The following is a 16825-nucleotide window of genomic DNA, read 5'->3' on the forward strand; positions in this document are numbered from 1 at the left end:
ACAAGACAGAATATTGTGAATTGCTGCTGCTATATCCTCACCAAGCCAGGAAAACCTGGTGACTTCTTTTTTCTTTTTCATTTTGTATTTAGAAGGAAATATTTTCAGATATGTTGCTTAGTAGGAGGCCTTACCCAAAGAGAAGATGGTTGTGTCTATAAAATTTCCACGGCTTCCCTAGTCTGTCCCTTTTTCCTGTGTGATTGATGATGGAGAACATGCACGTGAGTCTGTCTGCCTCACCCTTGGTTTCCTTCGGTTGCATGTCTACCCAGGGTGTGGATTCTATAGAGTTGTAACCTGATGACATTTCACTGTGGTCCGATAAAGTAGTAATTCATCCCCTCCCTTCCCATCTTCCTTCCCATCTTCTCCCACCCTAGTGCATATAAATCAGAGTTATCTTTAAGCCCACGTCCAACTGCAGGAAGAAAATCTGTTTAATTGATAACACACTAAAACTATCTGTGGAGCTGAAATGTTGAAAGTCGAAGGCTTTTGTGTGGAGACAGATGGGTGAACGTTAATCACACTGGGCTGGGCTTTGAAGGGAAAGAATAAAAAAATGAAAATCGCTGTGAGCCAACTGCCTATTGCCCTGGTTTGCCTCTAAAGAAAGAGGTAAAATCGGTTCAACGTCATTGTCACGCTGTTCTTAAAGGTTTTGCACTTTTCTCGCCCCAAATACCTTTTCTCTTTGAAATTTGTTTTTTGGTTTTTTTTGAGAGAGGGTCTTACTATGCAGCTTAGGTTGGCCTGGAACTCACCATGTAGTCCAGTCTGACCTTGAATTTGTGATCCTCCTGCCTCAGTCTCCCCAAAACTGAGATTACAGGTATGTGCCACCATGCTTGGAGATCCCCCAATGCCCCAGTGAAAACTGGGCAAGAAAGTGAATCTTAAACTTGGCATTCCACTGTGATGTTTGTGTTGACAGCTTTTTCTTCCTGGCTATTGCTCGAGGGTAATCTCCCTGGATTTTCATATTGCCATCAGTTATGCCTAGTTAAAAAAGAAACACTTACATGTATTTATTTATTTTAAATCACCATCAATTTACTGGTATTTAAATTTATTCCAGAGGGCAAACTCCAAAACAATTTTATCCATATGGCAAAAACAGATGGTATGAAAGATATTGCACAACTTTTACAAATGACCTCAGCTTTAACAAAAATGAGAATGCGCCATAATATGGTGCTATTTCTTCCTGGGGAAGGACAGGCATTGTAAAGAGATTCCTTTTAAGAATCACCACTGTATGAATGTTAACAACCTCTTGTTTTGGGTGGTTCAAACCTTACTGGCTTTAACCAATATAGGCTTTGAGAGCTGGAAGTAAAAGAATTAGAGAAGCTAATGCGATTTTCTGGTCAACACAGCCACACGAAGGGTTTGCAGCATTTACTGTGCAACTGTGATTAGTTTCTGAGTCTCTGGTAACTTGTCAGTACTTGCTTCATGGAGTAATTTAATTAATGTCTTTGGTCCAGTTAGGATGGTAAAAAGTAAATTTCTAGCCAAGTCATTAAAGACTCAAAGACAATGCCTTCCTGGTTAAATTCGCCTTGCTGAGGAAGGGGGCCCTGTACTTACTGGCCTTGCTATTTTACCTATTGTATCAGGTCTAATGAGTCCTCAGGTCTTGCTATTTTTTTTTTTATAGAAGGGCTAAATTGTATATTTATGATGAGTCAAGGAATAATAATAGCTTTGTTGAGATATTAACATACAATAAAATTTACCAGTTTCAAGTACATGCTACAGTGGTTTCTGATATAGTCACAGTTATGCAAGCATCATGGCACCTTTATCACCTAATTAAGGAAACCCCATAGTCATTGACACTCAGCTCTCCTCACCCCCAACTTCTCCCCCTAAACTTCAGAAAACCACTTTTCTGCTTCCTGGCTAATGATTTGCCTACTTTAGGCATTTTCTGTAAATAGAATCAAACAATACGTGGCTTTTGTCACTGGCAGACCTGATTGTCAGTGTCTCGTGGGGTCCCCAACTTCTTTGGGAGTCCAGAAAGATGCACATACACTCAGAGTCTGAGAGCAGTTTGGGGATGACTATCCTTCCTAGTCTGGGGAGCCCCACATGAAAACATCATTCACTCACCAGGAAGATGCTTCACGCAGGGAGGAGAGAGCCAGGGTCTGAGGCCCTGCCTGGAGTGCTGGCTTCCTCTGTGCTGGGAGCTTTCTGTTTGCCAGCGGTCTCTGTGCTCTTTTTTGATGGGCTTTGGTAGCAGAAAAGATGAGAGTCTTCCTTTGCTTTCCCGAGCAACAAATCTCCACTACCTTTCCTTCCTTTGGTATTTGGTAATTGCTGAATTCATGATAAAATAAAAATTAATTGCTCTATTTCTTCAGCTGAAAATTGGTTAGAAGAGATCCAAAAGAAATAAAAGTCTTGGGGGCTGTAGCTCTGTCAGTACTTGACTACAGTACAAGTTTATGGACCTGGATTTGATAATCAGGACCTGTGTGTAGAGGAAAAACAAAACCAAACAAAACCTAGAAAGGGTAGAGAGGCAGAATTAGGGTGGTCCCTGGGCTTTGCTACTGAGTGACATCTAGGCTGCAGAGAGGCTTTGCCTCAGAAAACAAGCAGACAGACAAACAAACAAAAAACAGTGGACAGTGTCTCGGGACCAACACCCAAGGCTTTCCTCTGGCTTCCATATGCATGTATACTTGCACACATGTGTTCCCACTCACAAGCATGCACACATGTGTGGATGTACACATATATAAATAAATAAAAATCATGAATATGGTTCTACAGCTCACCTGTCTTTCATTTAAATCTCTTCTATCATAAACCAAGTATAGGTGGAGAACACTGATGAAAGTTTGGACTGTCTCCCAGGATTCTTTTGAGGACCCACAGATAAGGAAAAGAACAGCCATGAGTGGAATTCCAGAGATGCCTTTAAGAACCAAGGGCCTGCCTCTTTGCCCAGTGCCCACTGGGTACCCGTTCTTTTTTCATTTGTTCATTTTCCTGTTGGCTTCTCACACACAGGCTCTAAAAGAACAAGGCAGCTTGCTCTATCAAGTTGGGTGTGCATCCAAGCCTGTCTCCTGAAGCTCTGAATGTTCTGACTTGATAGCAGAATCTGCTAGCTGCCACAGAGCAGCCTGGCATCTTCCACAGAGCCTCAGTGCCATCTAGGACTCCTTCTATAGCCAACTCAATGGGAGATCTTATGACTGCGTCTCCACCACCTCTTGGATTCCCCATTTTGGAGTACGTGGCATTTGGGGCTTACAATAATGCTGCACAGAGAGAAGGCTGAGCAGACAGAGTTGTCTTTCTCTTCGCCTCGTCCAGAGAGGAGCCACAGCTTCGTTCAAATCCATCAAACTCTTAGTTCATGGGGAAAAAATATCTAGCCAGGGGATGCATATTGTTTTTCAGGGGCTATTGTTTGTTTTCTTTTCTCCTCCTACTTTGGCTGTTTTCTTACACACACACACACACACACACACACACACACACATTATTTTTCTTACCCTGGGAATCTTATTTTAAGAGCACAAGAATTTGTTGGAAAACCAATTTTACACACACAATGAATCTTTATCTTCCTATTATTATAAGCAAGAAGTTCTAGGGAATACATAGGACAGAAAGAATGCACAATAAATTTATTTCTCATTCTCATCTATAAGCCAGGGTCTAATCTGTTGAGAGATTGATCAAAAAGAAATACTGGGTTTGGCAGTGCCAGGGATGGATATAGTTCTGGGGTACATGGCTGGTCCTGACATACCACTTTGCTCACTCATGCTTTGGTTTTCTAATCTGGACTTGGGGTCAACCTGACAGCCCTGGGTTAAAAACCACACTGGACTTGGTATTCAAGGACAGCCTCATGAGTGACTTCTGTTACCACAGTGAGCTCAGCTAGGCTTCTCTACTCTTTTCCACTGTGTCAAATAGGAAATAGAAAAACTAAGATCTTGGGCAGGGAGACATTGTATGTATGACAGAAGGAATGTACGCAACTTAGAGTTGACCTGACATGAGGTCATTTGGGGTTCTTTGGCTGTTGTGAACGAGTTGTGGATTGAGATAAGTATAGGAGAGATGTTCAATGTGATAGGAAGGGCCACAGAGATGTTGACTGACTTTGTGAGGCTGTCCTTTATTAATTTATTCTCTCTCTTTCTCACTCTCACTCTGTGTGTGTATATATGTGTGTTTGTGTGTATGAGAGAGAGAAGATTGAGTGAGATATGGTCTCTTACCAAATCTGAAACTTGCCATTTAGGCTGGCCAGTGAGGTCCAGGGATCACCCTGTCTCCACCCTCAGATACTGCGATTACAGCCATGTGCATCTCTATGCCTGGCTTTTTATGTGGATTCTGGGATTTGAACTCAGGCCCTTTCTCTTCCATAGCAGGTGATCTTACCCATCTCCCTAGCCTCTCAGTTTGTCCTTTAAGGGGATATTTCAATAGTATGCCCTTTAGAAAAATCCCATGCTCTCACTGGAAATGTAATTAATTTGAAAGGGAGGGGATGCTTTCTGAGATCTTAGCGTTTACCTCCAGTAAGTTTTCAGTACCAACATTTACCACACTTTACCTAGACTGTGTGTGTGTGTGTGTGTGTGTGTGTGTGTGTGTGTGATATATGTGTATACTGAGTCCGTGACGAATATTAGGTATATCTCTCACTCATTCTCTACCCTATTTTTTGAGATAGGTTTTCACACTGAACCTGGAGCTCAATCATTAAGCTATGGTGGCTGCCAGCAAGACCTAGGAATCCTCCAGTCTCTACCCGCTGGCACTGAGTTACAGACATGTACTGTTACACTCAGCTTTTATGTGGGAACTGTGGATCTAGACCTGAGTCCCCATTCTTGCATAGCAAGCACTTTATTGAATCATCTTCCAGCTCCTACCTGGATTTTTGTTTTGTTTTTTTAATCTCTGCATTTCATAGCATCCTCAGTATGAAAGTCAGCACTTGTCTTTATTTTCTGCTAAACCACTAATAAAAGACGTATTGAAGCCACTTAGTTTCTTTATTTTTTTTAATTGCAGTGATATAAATATCTCCTTAACAAATATTATATGTATTTCGGGAAATCTTTTGTTCATTAGCACTAGAAGTTTCTGGCTCTTCTCTGTTGGCTTCTGCTGTGTTGCCTGGTCCTTTCTTTCTCTAATTCACACTTTTAAAATTTCTTCTTTCCTCTCCCATCTCCCCATTTCTTTGTTTATGCATGAAAAACGGTTTAGAAATTTGGGGAGGGGCGTTTCCTCTTTCAGTTGTGTCTACTATCCACATATAGAAATGGATTATGAAAGGGTTGGATCACTACTGGTGGCTTGCTCCCAAGCATGAGCATCTGTGTGCTATTAAGAGAAGTTACTCTGCTGCAGGACTCAGAAAGAATGAGGATGCCATGGCCCAACCAAATCAAGTCACTTTCTCCACCACTAACAGCTCTGGAGGATTCCTGTCATGGTTCGTGGATAGCTCTGCTTGTGACATTAAATATGACATTTATAGTTTTTATATTGCACCTGTGAGTTGATTTTAAATCACGGAAATATTTCCATTTGAATCCTTAAAGGAGAAAAGTAAGATAATTTCTCCTTCAAGATGAGAAAATAATGTAAGTTACTGAGGAATAAAAGGAATGAGCTAGTAGGGTGTGGTGGCGCACGCCTTTAATCCCAGCTCTCCGGAGGCAGAGGCAGGCGGGTCTCTGTGAGTTCGAGCCTGGTCTACATAACAAGTTCCAGGACAGCTGGGACTACCGAGAGACCCTGTCTCAAAAAGACAAAAAACAAACAAACAAAAACCACGGAGCTACTGAAAGTTCCAGAAGTAAGCGTGAACAGGTAAGTGGTTTTGGATCCTGCTAGTGAATAAAAATGTATGTATTGAAGTAATATTACATCGATAATTTATAAACAAATTTGTAGGTAATGAAAAGGAAGAAAAGTATCAGAATTCATCCAGAATATAGTTTGAAACCAAAAAAGCAACTTCTAAGGAATCTGACTGGTGATTAGCTGCATAAAATAAATGAGCAATGTTTGAAGACCCCCAAACCTGTAAAAAAGATGCTGTCTTTTTGCTGCTCTTTGATTCTCCCACAAAGCAATACTGTGATGTGGAGATCATCAACAAAACCAGGACTCTAAGAACAACACCTTTGTAGTTCAGCCATAGCACGCCAGAGGGAGAACTTTTACGCAGGGTAAGATATTGTTGACCCACCCCTGACCTAATTATTGCTATCTAAAATTTAGTTGAGTAGAGTTTCTGGTCAAGGAAAACTTGAATCTGGAAAAATCAGAGCTGAATGATTTCAGGAGCCCAAACAACAATATTTTCATGTGTAATTTAGATTAGTTTCTCTGGCCGGGAGTCTGCTGGTTCCCACCTGCGTTTCTGTGTGGATGAAGTTTCATTCTTTTTGGCTGGTGCATCCCTGGCAGGAATAATGTACAGGTTAGCAGGTTTTTTGTGATGCCATCAGATATTTCCTGATGAGAACTCCTGGCCATCTCATGCCCGTTCTCTCTTCACATGAATATTTCAAATTGGCGGGAGTGTGAAATACAAGCCTTAATCTCTTGTTCAAACAATTTGAAAGGTCTAGGCATTTAATACGTGAGTACATTTTGGAGAGTGCTCCAGCAGCGCTGAAAGCCAGATTGGTTTTGCATGCAAGAGAGCTGATGGGTCTGTACAGCCAGCTAACATATACCTACCCTACTGGAAGAATGATGTAAAATAATGCAAAAAGGGTTCCCTTCAGCACTTTGAATAGCACAGAATGAAAGAATGATATTATTTCAGAAGTCACAATGAAACAGAAAATTAGAACAGTTGGTTTGGTAGCAATATACCACTTATTATCTACATCTGGTTTTCAACACTCTTTAATAGATGTATGTGTATTTTTGTGTATTGATGTGTGTGTGTTTGAGGGGGGGTGTTAATTATTGATGATGAATGTTCACCAGCTGGCAGAGCCACCCAGGGACATTCAATGTATGGTCAGGGAAAACATAGAGGCAGTAGCATCTATAACACAAGTTAACTAATATCATGTCTTCCATCTCTTGGGCCAATATTAAAATAATCACATATCACTTCATGATGAGAGTCCACTGTGAGAAATGCATTCTTGAGAAATTTCATCATTGCGCAGACATCGTGGGACCACTTCCACAAAATAACATGCTACATCACTGGGTAGCATAACATTATGGTATCATTTGGTATGCACATTGTCTATCACTGATCAAAATATTGTTTGTTATGTGGTGTGTGACTGTTCTTCTAGAGAGAGTTGCTAAACTAGCAGTCAGTCACAAGAAATCCCGAAATTTAAGAGTGCTGTGTACTCTGTACTCACCCCCCAAATCTTTGAGAAGTTGTTAGAGAAAGAAGTATTTGAATTACTCTATAGCTTTCCAAAACACAGAACCCACGTTCTTGTGATTTCAGTAATTTTCTTACTCATTAAATATGACATTCGTTTATTTTCTGCCGATTTCTTTTCTTCCTTGATACTGCAACTTTCAGGTAGCTTTTCCTTAACTCTAAGATACCATGCCCTAACCCTGTAGAGTACGTTTTACATCTAAATGCCCCTGAATATGTCTATTTACATGTTGTATTTACTGTGAGTGGTTGAGGTCAGGTTTTCATCCTGTCGAACATGATCACAACTGCTTCCCAGAGAGTTGGTGACTTGATTAAGTCCTGTGATCCATCAGGACAGCTATAGGGGAAAATCACTGTGTTTTTCCCCCTTCTGCCTGAGGGAGGTTGACAGATAGTGGATTAACCTCTAGAGCAGGGATTCTTAACTTACTCAAGGTCATAGATACTTTTGAAAATGGATGGATGCTCTGCCCCCTATATACACTCTCACACACGCCCCAAGTTTACAGGGTAGACCAGAGGACTTTTGTATTTAGTGGTCTTCCCATTAGGATGTAACTCTCCAGCTCAAAACCCCCTCATCTGGAGAACCCATACATTGAGTAGTCTATATAACTAAGATAAAAATCCATTTTTGAAAGTTATCCAAGTTATCAAGTTGAGGGACCACAATTAATAACCATAGCCATTTGTGAATCTTGAGCTTTTCCCCTTCTCTAGTCGCTCCTCTGTATTTCCCATTCTTTCTCTGACTTTTCTTCTCCTCTAACCTCGTTCTGTCTCCATCTGGAGCTGTAACTCCAGTTTCTGCCCTGGTTTCCCCCTTATTCCAAACAGCATGTCACATTCCAAACAGCATAGTCACATTTTACCCGTAGCCTTAGACGACAGAAAAAAGAGCAAAGAGATTTTTGACAGTTTCTTAGAGGTGTTTCTTAGACAGTTTCTTAGAGGTGTTTAAACCTCCGTCTAGATTATTGCAATTGCCTCTTCCCCCCACTATACTGTGAGATTTGCCAAGTCATGAACCCTATCTACCTATCCTAATCTGTATAGTGCAGATTAGACAACTCAGAAGGAACTTTCTCTCCCCAACAGTTACATTTCTTTCTGTTAAACAGTAGAGTAGATTTCATGCCATGAGGGAAAGAGCTTGGCTCCACTGGGCCTTCTGTGCCATGGTGTTCTGCCTCTGGCCCAAAGTAACAGTTCCAGTCACCCTTGGACCAGTCCCTCTGAAACTGTGAGCTGAGATAGACCTTTCCTACTTCACAAAATAAATAAAAACCGTGGAGACGGGCAGGCAGATCAGTGTTAGAGTTCATGCTTAGCATGAAAGGATGAGAGTGAAAAGGACATAAAGACTTCTGAGTTTCAGCTGTTCCTTCAAAGGCACATTCCACTGACCCGAAGACCCTCTACCTCTAGCTCTGGCCTATTAAAGTTTCTACCATCTTCCTATTGATTCTTAGCATCTTAGAGAAAACTGAAAATGAAACTATACTGTGCTAGCACCAGCTCAACTTTTCTATTTAAAAATAAACAAAAAAAAGCCGGGCGTGGTGGCGCTCTCCTTTAATCCCAGCACTCGGGAGGCAGAGGCACGCGGATTTTGTGAGTTCGAGGCCAGCCTGGTCTACACAGTGAGTTGGAGGACAGCTGGGGCTGAGCCACCCCTCCCCACTCAAACGCACGGGCCCCATACATCACACTTTCCAGCATGACGTCACAAGAACCAGGACTTGCCTGCACACAGAGTAGCTGCAAGCCGCTCATTTTTCCTTTTGCTGTTCTCCCCATCCCCAATTTGCTCAGTAATCTCCCTAAAGGAGGAAGTTTTCAGGGTGACGTGGCGTGGCTGCCTGCCTAGCCTCCAGCTCCATCCGGATTATCCTCCCCCACATCTTATGGCCTGTCAGCTGCCCCTGCCTGGCTGGCCTTGCCAGGTTGCTCCTGCCAGGGGAAATCCATCTTTACAGAGACTGGACCCGCATTGTTCCCATGGCCGCCTGGCCTCTGCAGCAGCCCCAGGAGGCAATATATCTTTAGGATGTTCCAGCCTTTAAGAACCATGGGGGTCCCTCTTTCGGGGCGCAAGACCACTCTCCCTACTACCCCACCAGTGAGGATGGTTCTGGCTCTACAGCCCTTGACATCTGGTCACCTTCCTCTTCCTTTTGAAAAGACCACTGAAGCAAGAGCTAAAGAAAAATTAAAAGATGGGAAGAAGAAGAAGAACAAGAACAACAACAACAACAAGAAGGAAGAGAGGGTCAAGGAGGCCAAGACGGAGGAGGAGGAGATGGAGGTGGAGGAGGAGGAGGAGGAGAAGATGGAGGTGGAGGAGGAGAAGGACAAGGAGGTGAAGATGGAGGTGGAGTCTGAAGAAAAATTAAAAGATGCGAGGAAGAAGATGGTAGAGAAGGAGGCCAAGGAGGAGAAGGAAGAGGAGGAGGAAGAGGAGGAGGAGGAGGAAGAGGAGGAGGAAGAGGAGGAGGAGGAGGAAGAGGAGGAGGAAGAGGAGGAGGAGGAGGGGATGGAGATGGAGATGGAGATGGAGGAAGAGATGGAGATGGAGGAGACAATGGAGGAAGAAGAGGAGACGGAGGAGGAGGAGGAGGAGGAAGAGGAGGAGGAAGAGGAAGAGGAGATGGAGATGGTGGAGATAATGGAGGAAGAAGAGGAGGAAGAGAAGGAGGAGGAGATGGAGATGGAGGAGGAGGAGGACTGGGGGTGGCTGATGGGGACAAAAGGTCAAGAGGAGAAGAAAAGGAGCACATTCAGCCCATGTGCAAACATCATCTATGACCTTGGGGGCCAAAGTGAACATGGTTTCTCGAGGACCGGAGGTGGCCAATGGGGACAGAAGGTCAAGAGGAGAAGAAAAGAAGCACATTCAGCAGCCATGTGCAAACATCATCTATGACCTTGGGGGCCAAAGTGAACATGGTTTCCGTGAGGCCACCTTATGGGCCTCAAGAAGGAAATGGACATCCTCACAGGGTGACTTCCTTGATGTCTCCCAGGAAGATATCCCATGGCCTTAGCATCCCCAGTTCTTACCATCCTACAGGAGGCATCCTCTCTCTTGGGCAGTGTGGTGTGGTTGCACCAGGATGCCCTGACCCAGCTTCAACCAGCTGCTCCAAACTTTGGGAGACCTTTCCCAAGGAAGAACTAGAGCTAAGTAACCTCCAAGGCTCTGTAGGGTCCCAGAAGTCAAGGAAGGAGGGGCAGGGCGAAAAGCCTCAGATTAATGGATCAGGAACCTGTGCTGCTCCTGTACCTGCGCTAAAGAGGACCTACAAGAGAAAAGCGTCCATTTTAGAGCTGCTGCCGCCACCCCCAGAGCCACAACTACAGTGGGATGGAGGTGACATGCCCCCACCTCCCAAGATTCCACACATTGACAAAGGAAAAGAACTGGACAGCATGATGACCATGAAGGGTCAAGCCATCCAGAGCGCAGATGATAAAGTGGGTGTCTTACGGCCTAAAACCCAGGTGGTAGCAGCCTGCACTGCCTCAGCCTGCCCTACCTATCCTCCAACGTGCTGCAGGGCATGTGGGCTTTCTGCCCCTTTCCACTAACTACATGGTTTCCAGCCCAGCTATTTCTGCCTCTAGGCTGCTGGGCCCCCAATTCTGTGTGTGCCTCTGCCTTCCCTAACACCTAGTGCACCCACAGTCCCCATTTCTCCTTCGACTTTCCCTTCTGGCTCTCTTCCTCCATATAGGGCCAGTTCTAGTTTGGCCAGAAGTTTGGCTGCTCCTCTTTCTCACCTCCTCACACCTCCTGGTCCTGACCTTTTGCTCTTCTGTCCTCCCTCCAGCAAGACGGAATCCCCAACCCCAACGTGCATCGATCCCCCTTCTCTGCGTTTTCCCACTGCTGCTCTAGCCCCTACCCCCAGGAATGCTCCCACAGTGTCTTCTACCACAGAAACCCATGTCTGTGAAGACATGAGCTGGGAGCCATCTTCGGAGCCTGTAGTGATGGACATGGATACCATGCCCCCTTCTGAGGCCGTTATTCTCAGATCACCTCCAGGAAGCTCTGTGCCCTTTGCCTTTGGCCACAGCTGTGCCACAGTGCCCACTGGCCCTGCCCCAACCCTTTTGGGAACAATCTGCACACACCCGGGACCACCAATGGGCAGAGGCAGAGAGTGTCTTCTGCCAGTGCTTCTGGTCTGAGGGTTGACCCTGGCCTGGTGCCAGCACTGCCATCCATGGTAGCAATAACACCATCTCATCCTCCCATGGATTTTGAGTCCATGGACACCACCCCACCTCTCAGGCTGTCCTCTTTCACTCTCGACCTGCCTCTGACCTTGTCTTCACCAGGTTGCTGGCACAGTCAGTTTGGGGGTCTACTGCAACTTGCAACCATACCGGGGCTCCCTCTCAGCCCACCTGTGCATTACTGAACAGGAAGCAGCAGCCTGCTGGGCATGTCATTCTGAGGAATCCATTGTCATCAGCAGCCACAGCTGGCCTAACTGCACCAACAGGCCAACCTGCTAATGGCAGCACAACCCAACTGGGATTTGCAGGTCCAACATCACCTGCTGACCTTGGCAGACCTAATTGCAGAGAGCTGGTCTATGGGAAGCGCCAAGGTGCTCCCCCCATTGCCCCACCCATTTCTGGGTTGACCCTCAGCACAGCAATGGGCTCAGGGGACTGTAGTTCATCATCCACCCACTTCACTCCCAGCACAGCAACATTGATGAACCCTGCAGCCCCACTCCAAGGAGAGAACTTGACACATGGCATACCTACCCAAGGCCCCAGGCCCACAGCTGGCTACTACATTGCAGGATGGAAGGGGGAGGACAGTAGCACTACTGTTGCCCCTATTATCCTAAAACACTGACATCCATCCAGGTAGAAGTGATGCTGCGAAAGCAAGAACCAGAAGATAACAGAAGAGAGGTGCATAGATCATCTGCTGCCCTCCCTGGCTCCCCAGGCCGACTCACGGTCAGGAGTATTTTACTCCAGCCCTTTGCTGGCAGCACAGTCCCTGCTCTTTACACAACTGCGTACATTAGTATGAAATTTGATGCATTCACCTATGCAGACCTCCAAAGCTCTGGTGACCAAGCATAATTATTATGACATTGTTGTGTATTTTTGAGTGTATTAGTGGTTTATTTTTCCAAGCAGCTTTCTGGGTGTGCCCAATTAGTTTATTGTCATGTTGGTATGTTTGTACTATTTTCAGTTATTTATTAAAAGTTAAGCTGCTGTCAATAGTCTTGTAAACTTCTTACTGTTAAGGAATGGCTGAATTTCACACACAGTTTGTATTTACTTTTTAAATAATACGAAGTATTAATCATCAAAAATGTAAGTGTAGAAAGCATTTTGGGGTAATACCAGAATTTAAATTCCACTCATCTAGTCATGCGTTTTCTGGGGTTTTCATTGCTGTTTGGTTTATGTATTGTTTTTTCCCCATGTAACAGCTCTTGATTCATTTCCCAAACCATCCAAAATGAAGAAAAACATAGCTGGTACGGACAGAAACAATTCCAAGATAAGACTTCTATTCTTAATTTGTTTTTCCTGTTTCAAAAAAGCTTTGTATTCAGGTGGTCCAAGGCTTAGGAGGGGCTGTGGGGTGTTTCAAAGCTGCCTACTGGCTGGAAAGGTTCAGGCAGCGGTCCAGAGGCCAGCTGATGCAGGGCAGAGGAGGGAGCCCCCTGGAAGGCATGGAGACCTAGTTCTGCTTGAGGGTGAGGCACTCAGACAGACGCTGGCCCAGTGATGGCTGAGGCAAGCCAGCCTGTGAGCAGCTGGGCCCAGCCAGCCTGGGGAGGTTGGTCAGGTGTCTCCCATCTTCTTGATGAGCTTGAGCTTCACCTTCCCCTTCCCCTTCACCTTCTCATCCAGGAAGTGATTCTCCTGGAAGTCACAGAGATGGAGTTCTTTGCAGGCAGAACCCAGGGCATGAAGATCCAAGAGGGCCTGGCTTCAGGCTCTTCTCCAGGGCCAAGGCGGCTTCCACGGTCTCCTGGGTTTTACCCCACTCATCCTTTGCTGGTTTCTGCACATCTCGGAAGAACGTATGACTGAGGCGCTGGTTCTGCAACTTGAGCAGGTGCTTGTGTCCTTGCCCTTTTCCTTGGCCAATTTGCAGAAGAAGTGGCCCACGCCCTCCAGTTTAAGTTCAGAAGTAAAGTAGCTAAATATATTTCTGGTGAAGAAGTCACTTAAATAGAGGTGACATCCAGGGAGGACGCCTGAGTGACTTACTTCCTTCGTGTAGCTACTAGTTGTCAAGAGAAAGATAAGATGTACATAACAGTTGAGCAGACTACTCGATGAGAGTTCCTGGGAGCCCTGAGGGGCTATAGTGAGAAGCTGTTTACCTATTAAAATTAAAGCTAAATTAAAGCTAAAACATCATAAATAAAAATTTTTAAATAAACTAATAGAAAAATGGACAAAGGCTGTAAATAGGTAAGAAACTTCTACGCTTAAAACATTTTCTTCTTTTTCTATGTGTGTGTGAGGTATGGTTGTGTGTGTGCAACACGTGTGTAAAGACCCCACAGTGATATTGGAAAAGTACTTTTCCACCTTATTCTTTGAGACAAGACCTCTCAATCAAAACTAGAGCTTGCTGATGTGTCTCCACAGTCTTTGAAACTTGCTTGCCTGCTGGGTGGAGGAGTTGGGAGAGATGATCCCCTCCCTCCGCTTCCTGAGGTTGGAATTAAAGTGGACCACGAGGCACACCTGGCACTGACATGGGTTCTTGGGATTCGAACTCTGGTCCTCTTTCTTGTGTGATGCTTTGACTGCTGAACCATCCCCAGGCATTAAACATATTTTTTTTTTAAAATAAAAACATTCTTCATTAGTAAGTAGAGGCATAAAAACTAAAATAACAAGGAATCACCATTTCAATTCATCATGAGACTGTCAATAAGCAGGATGATCCTAGGTGTCAGCAAGACATGAGAAAGGGACTGTGATCCATGTTAAACCTGGCCAACCTGACTAAGAAGAAGTGACCAGGAATCATAGATAAGTGTGCACCCTACCACAGAGTTTGGAAAGAGAAGAGGATTTTTTTTTTTATTTTTAAAAAATCTCTTTTGGGTGGGGAGAGAGAAGGATTTTTGAAAACAAGGCTCAAGTAGCCCAGACTGGTCTTGAACTTACTATGTGGCCAAGAATGACCTTGAATTCCTGTTCTCCTGCCTTTACTTTCCAATCAGTTTAATAATGTATCTCGAAATGCAGTGCTGACAAATTAGGATATGTGCTTTAATGCAGAATTCTCCACTGTTACTCTTTTTGTTTATTTGCAACAAATTATGCAAATTCTTAGGTATAACAATCAGAGTCCCATTATTAATTTAAAATAGGAATGTTAGAGTGGGGGGGGGCTGGAGCGATGGCTCAGCGGTTAAGAGCACTGACTGCTCTTGCAGAGGAGCAGGGTTCTATTCCCAGCACCTACCATCCTTAACTCCAGTTCCAGGGGAATATGAAACCCTCTTCTGAACTCCACGGCATTGCATGACATGGGTGCATTTACTTACATGCAGGCAATACACTCATATATATGGGCGTGGTGGTGCATGACTTTACTCCCAGCACTTGGGAGGCAGAGGCAGGTGGATCTTTGTGAGTTCAAGGCCAGCCTACTCTACATAGTGAGTTCAGGTCAGCTGGGACTAAAGGGAGACCCTGTCTCAAAAAGACAAAAAAAAAAAAATGCTTAAAAAAAATAGGAATGTGCGTGGTGGTGCATGCCTTTAATCCCAGCACTTGGGAGGCAGAGGCAGGTGGATCTTTGTGAGTCTGAGGCCAGCCTGGTCTACATAGTGAGTTCCAGGACAGCTGGGGCTACAAGAAGACCCTGTCTCAAAAAAGGACCAAAAGAAAAAAAGGAATGTTAGGACTGGGGAGATGGCTTAGTAGGTAAGCAAGCATGAGTATCTGTGTTCACATCTCCAACCCTATGTAAAAAGTTGGGGCTGGCCAAATGTTCTAGTTTGGTTTTCTGTTGCTGTGATAAACACTGAGACTCAAAGCAACTTGGGAAAGAAAGGATTTATTTCAGGTTATAAATTACACTCCATCATCGAGAGAAGCCAGGGCAGGAGCTTAAGATGGGAACATGGAGGCAGAAACTAAATTGAGAGACCATGGAGGAGTGCTGTTCATTGGCCTGGCTGTTCAAAGTTCAATTAGTTATCTTTCTTATACAGCCCAGGCCCATCTGCCTAGGGATGGCACCACCCACAGTTGGCCAGGCCCTCTTACATCAATTAGCAATTAAGAAAATCCCCCACAGACATGTCTGCAGGCCAATCTGATAAAGGAAATTCTCCAACTGAGGTCCGACTTCTCAGATGACTCTAGGTTCGTGTCAAGTTGTCAGCAGAATCTAACTATGACACTACATATACCTGTCACCCCAGAGTTGTAGAAGGCTGAGATGGGGATTGCTGGGATTTTCTTGCTGCTTGCCTAATTGAAGTTTCAGTGAGAGACCCTGTTTCAAAGGAAGAAGGCAGAAAGTGTTAGATTGTGACACCTGCTGTCCTCTTCTGGCCTCTGAGTGTGCCCATTAGGACACACACACACACACACACACACACACACACACACACACACCATGTATATGGAACATTACAATGAAACTCTTAGGATAAAGGTACAATGGTGTCTGGCCCCTTGCCTGTATTATTGGCATGTGCTGTTTGATGATATGATTTCCTTACTATTTTTCTCTGTTCTACAAAACCTGTGTTCCTACAATGGTCTATGAAATCATTTGGTGAGTCAGTCTTTGCTTTTTAAAAATTTTCCTTATTAGAGATTAAACCATTAAGGCATACATTGCTCTACACCCACTGTTTTTTCATGAAGTCAAATCAAACACTCAGCTTATTAAATAACTTAAGAATCTACATCTTATTCTGTGAAAATAGTCTCAAATGGTAATTTGCCGTGGCAAACGAGAACTTTTGTCCTTCGTATAAAGAATTCTAGGTGAACATCATGATAGACATGGCATGATTATTTTGTGTTTGGAGTTTTGGGTTTTGTAAAACATCAGTGAGTGTGTGGATACTTTGTTTGGGGACAGTATGGGGGGAGTTTAGTAACTGTAGGCTTCCTTCAGTTGGAGAGCCTGCTCTGGATACCTGCAAGCTCATTGAAGAAATTCATGGTTTTGATTCTGTTTCTCTAGAACCACTCCTGGTACCACAGTCTGTATTAGTCATGGTTCTCTAAAGAAACAGAAATATATATTATATATATCATACATACACACAATGTATGTATATATATACACATACACAAAAAGCAAAGACTGACTCACCAAATGATTTCATAGATGATACATACACTATATAT

General features: G+C 44.1%; 1 pseudogene; it reads right to left on the minus strand.

Annotated features, from left to right (window-relative positions):
* Positions 1 to 13038: 13038 nt before the first annotated feature.
* Positions 13039 to 16825, minus strand: part of LOC103735640 — a 14501-nt pseudogene continuing 10714 nt past the window's right edge.

The sequence above is a fragment of the Nannospalax galili genome, unplaced genomic scaffold (genome assembly GCF_000622305.1).
Source record: "Nannospalax galili isolate Female #2095 unplaced genomic scaffold, S.galili_v1.0 scaffold56, whole genome shotgun sequence".
NCBI classification, from domain to species: Eukaryota; Metazoa; Chordata; class Mammalia; order Rodentia; family Spalacidae; genus Nannospalax; species Nannospalax galili.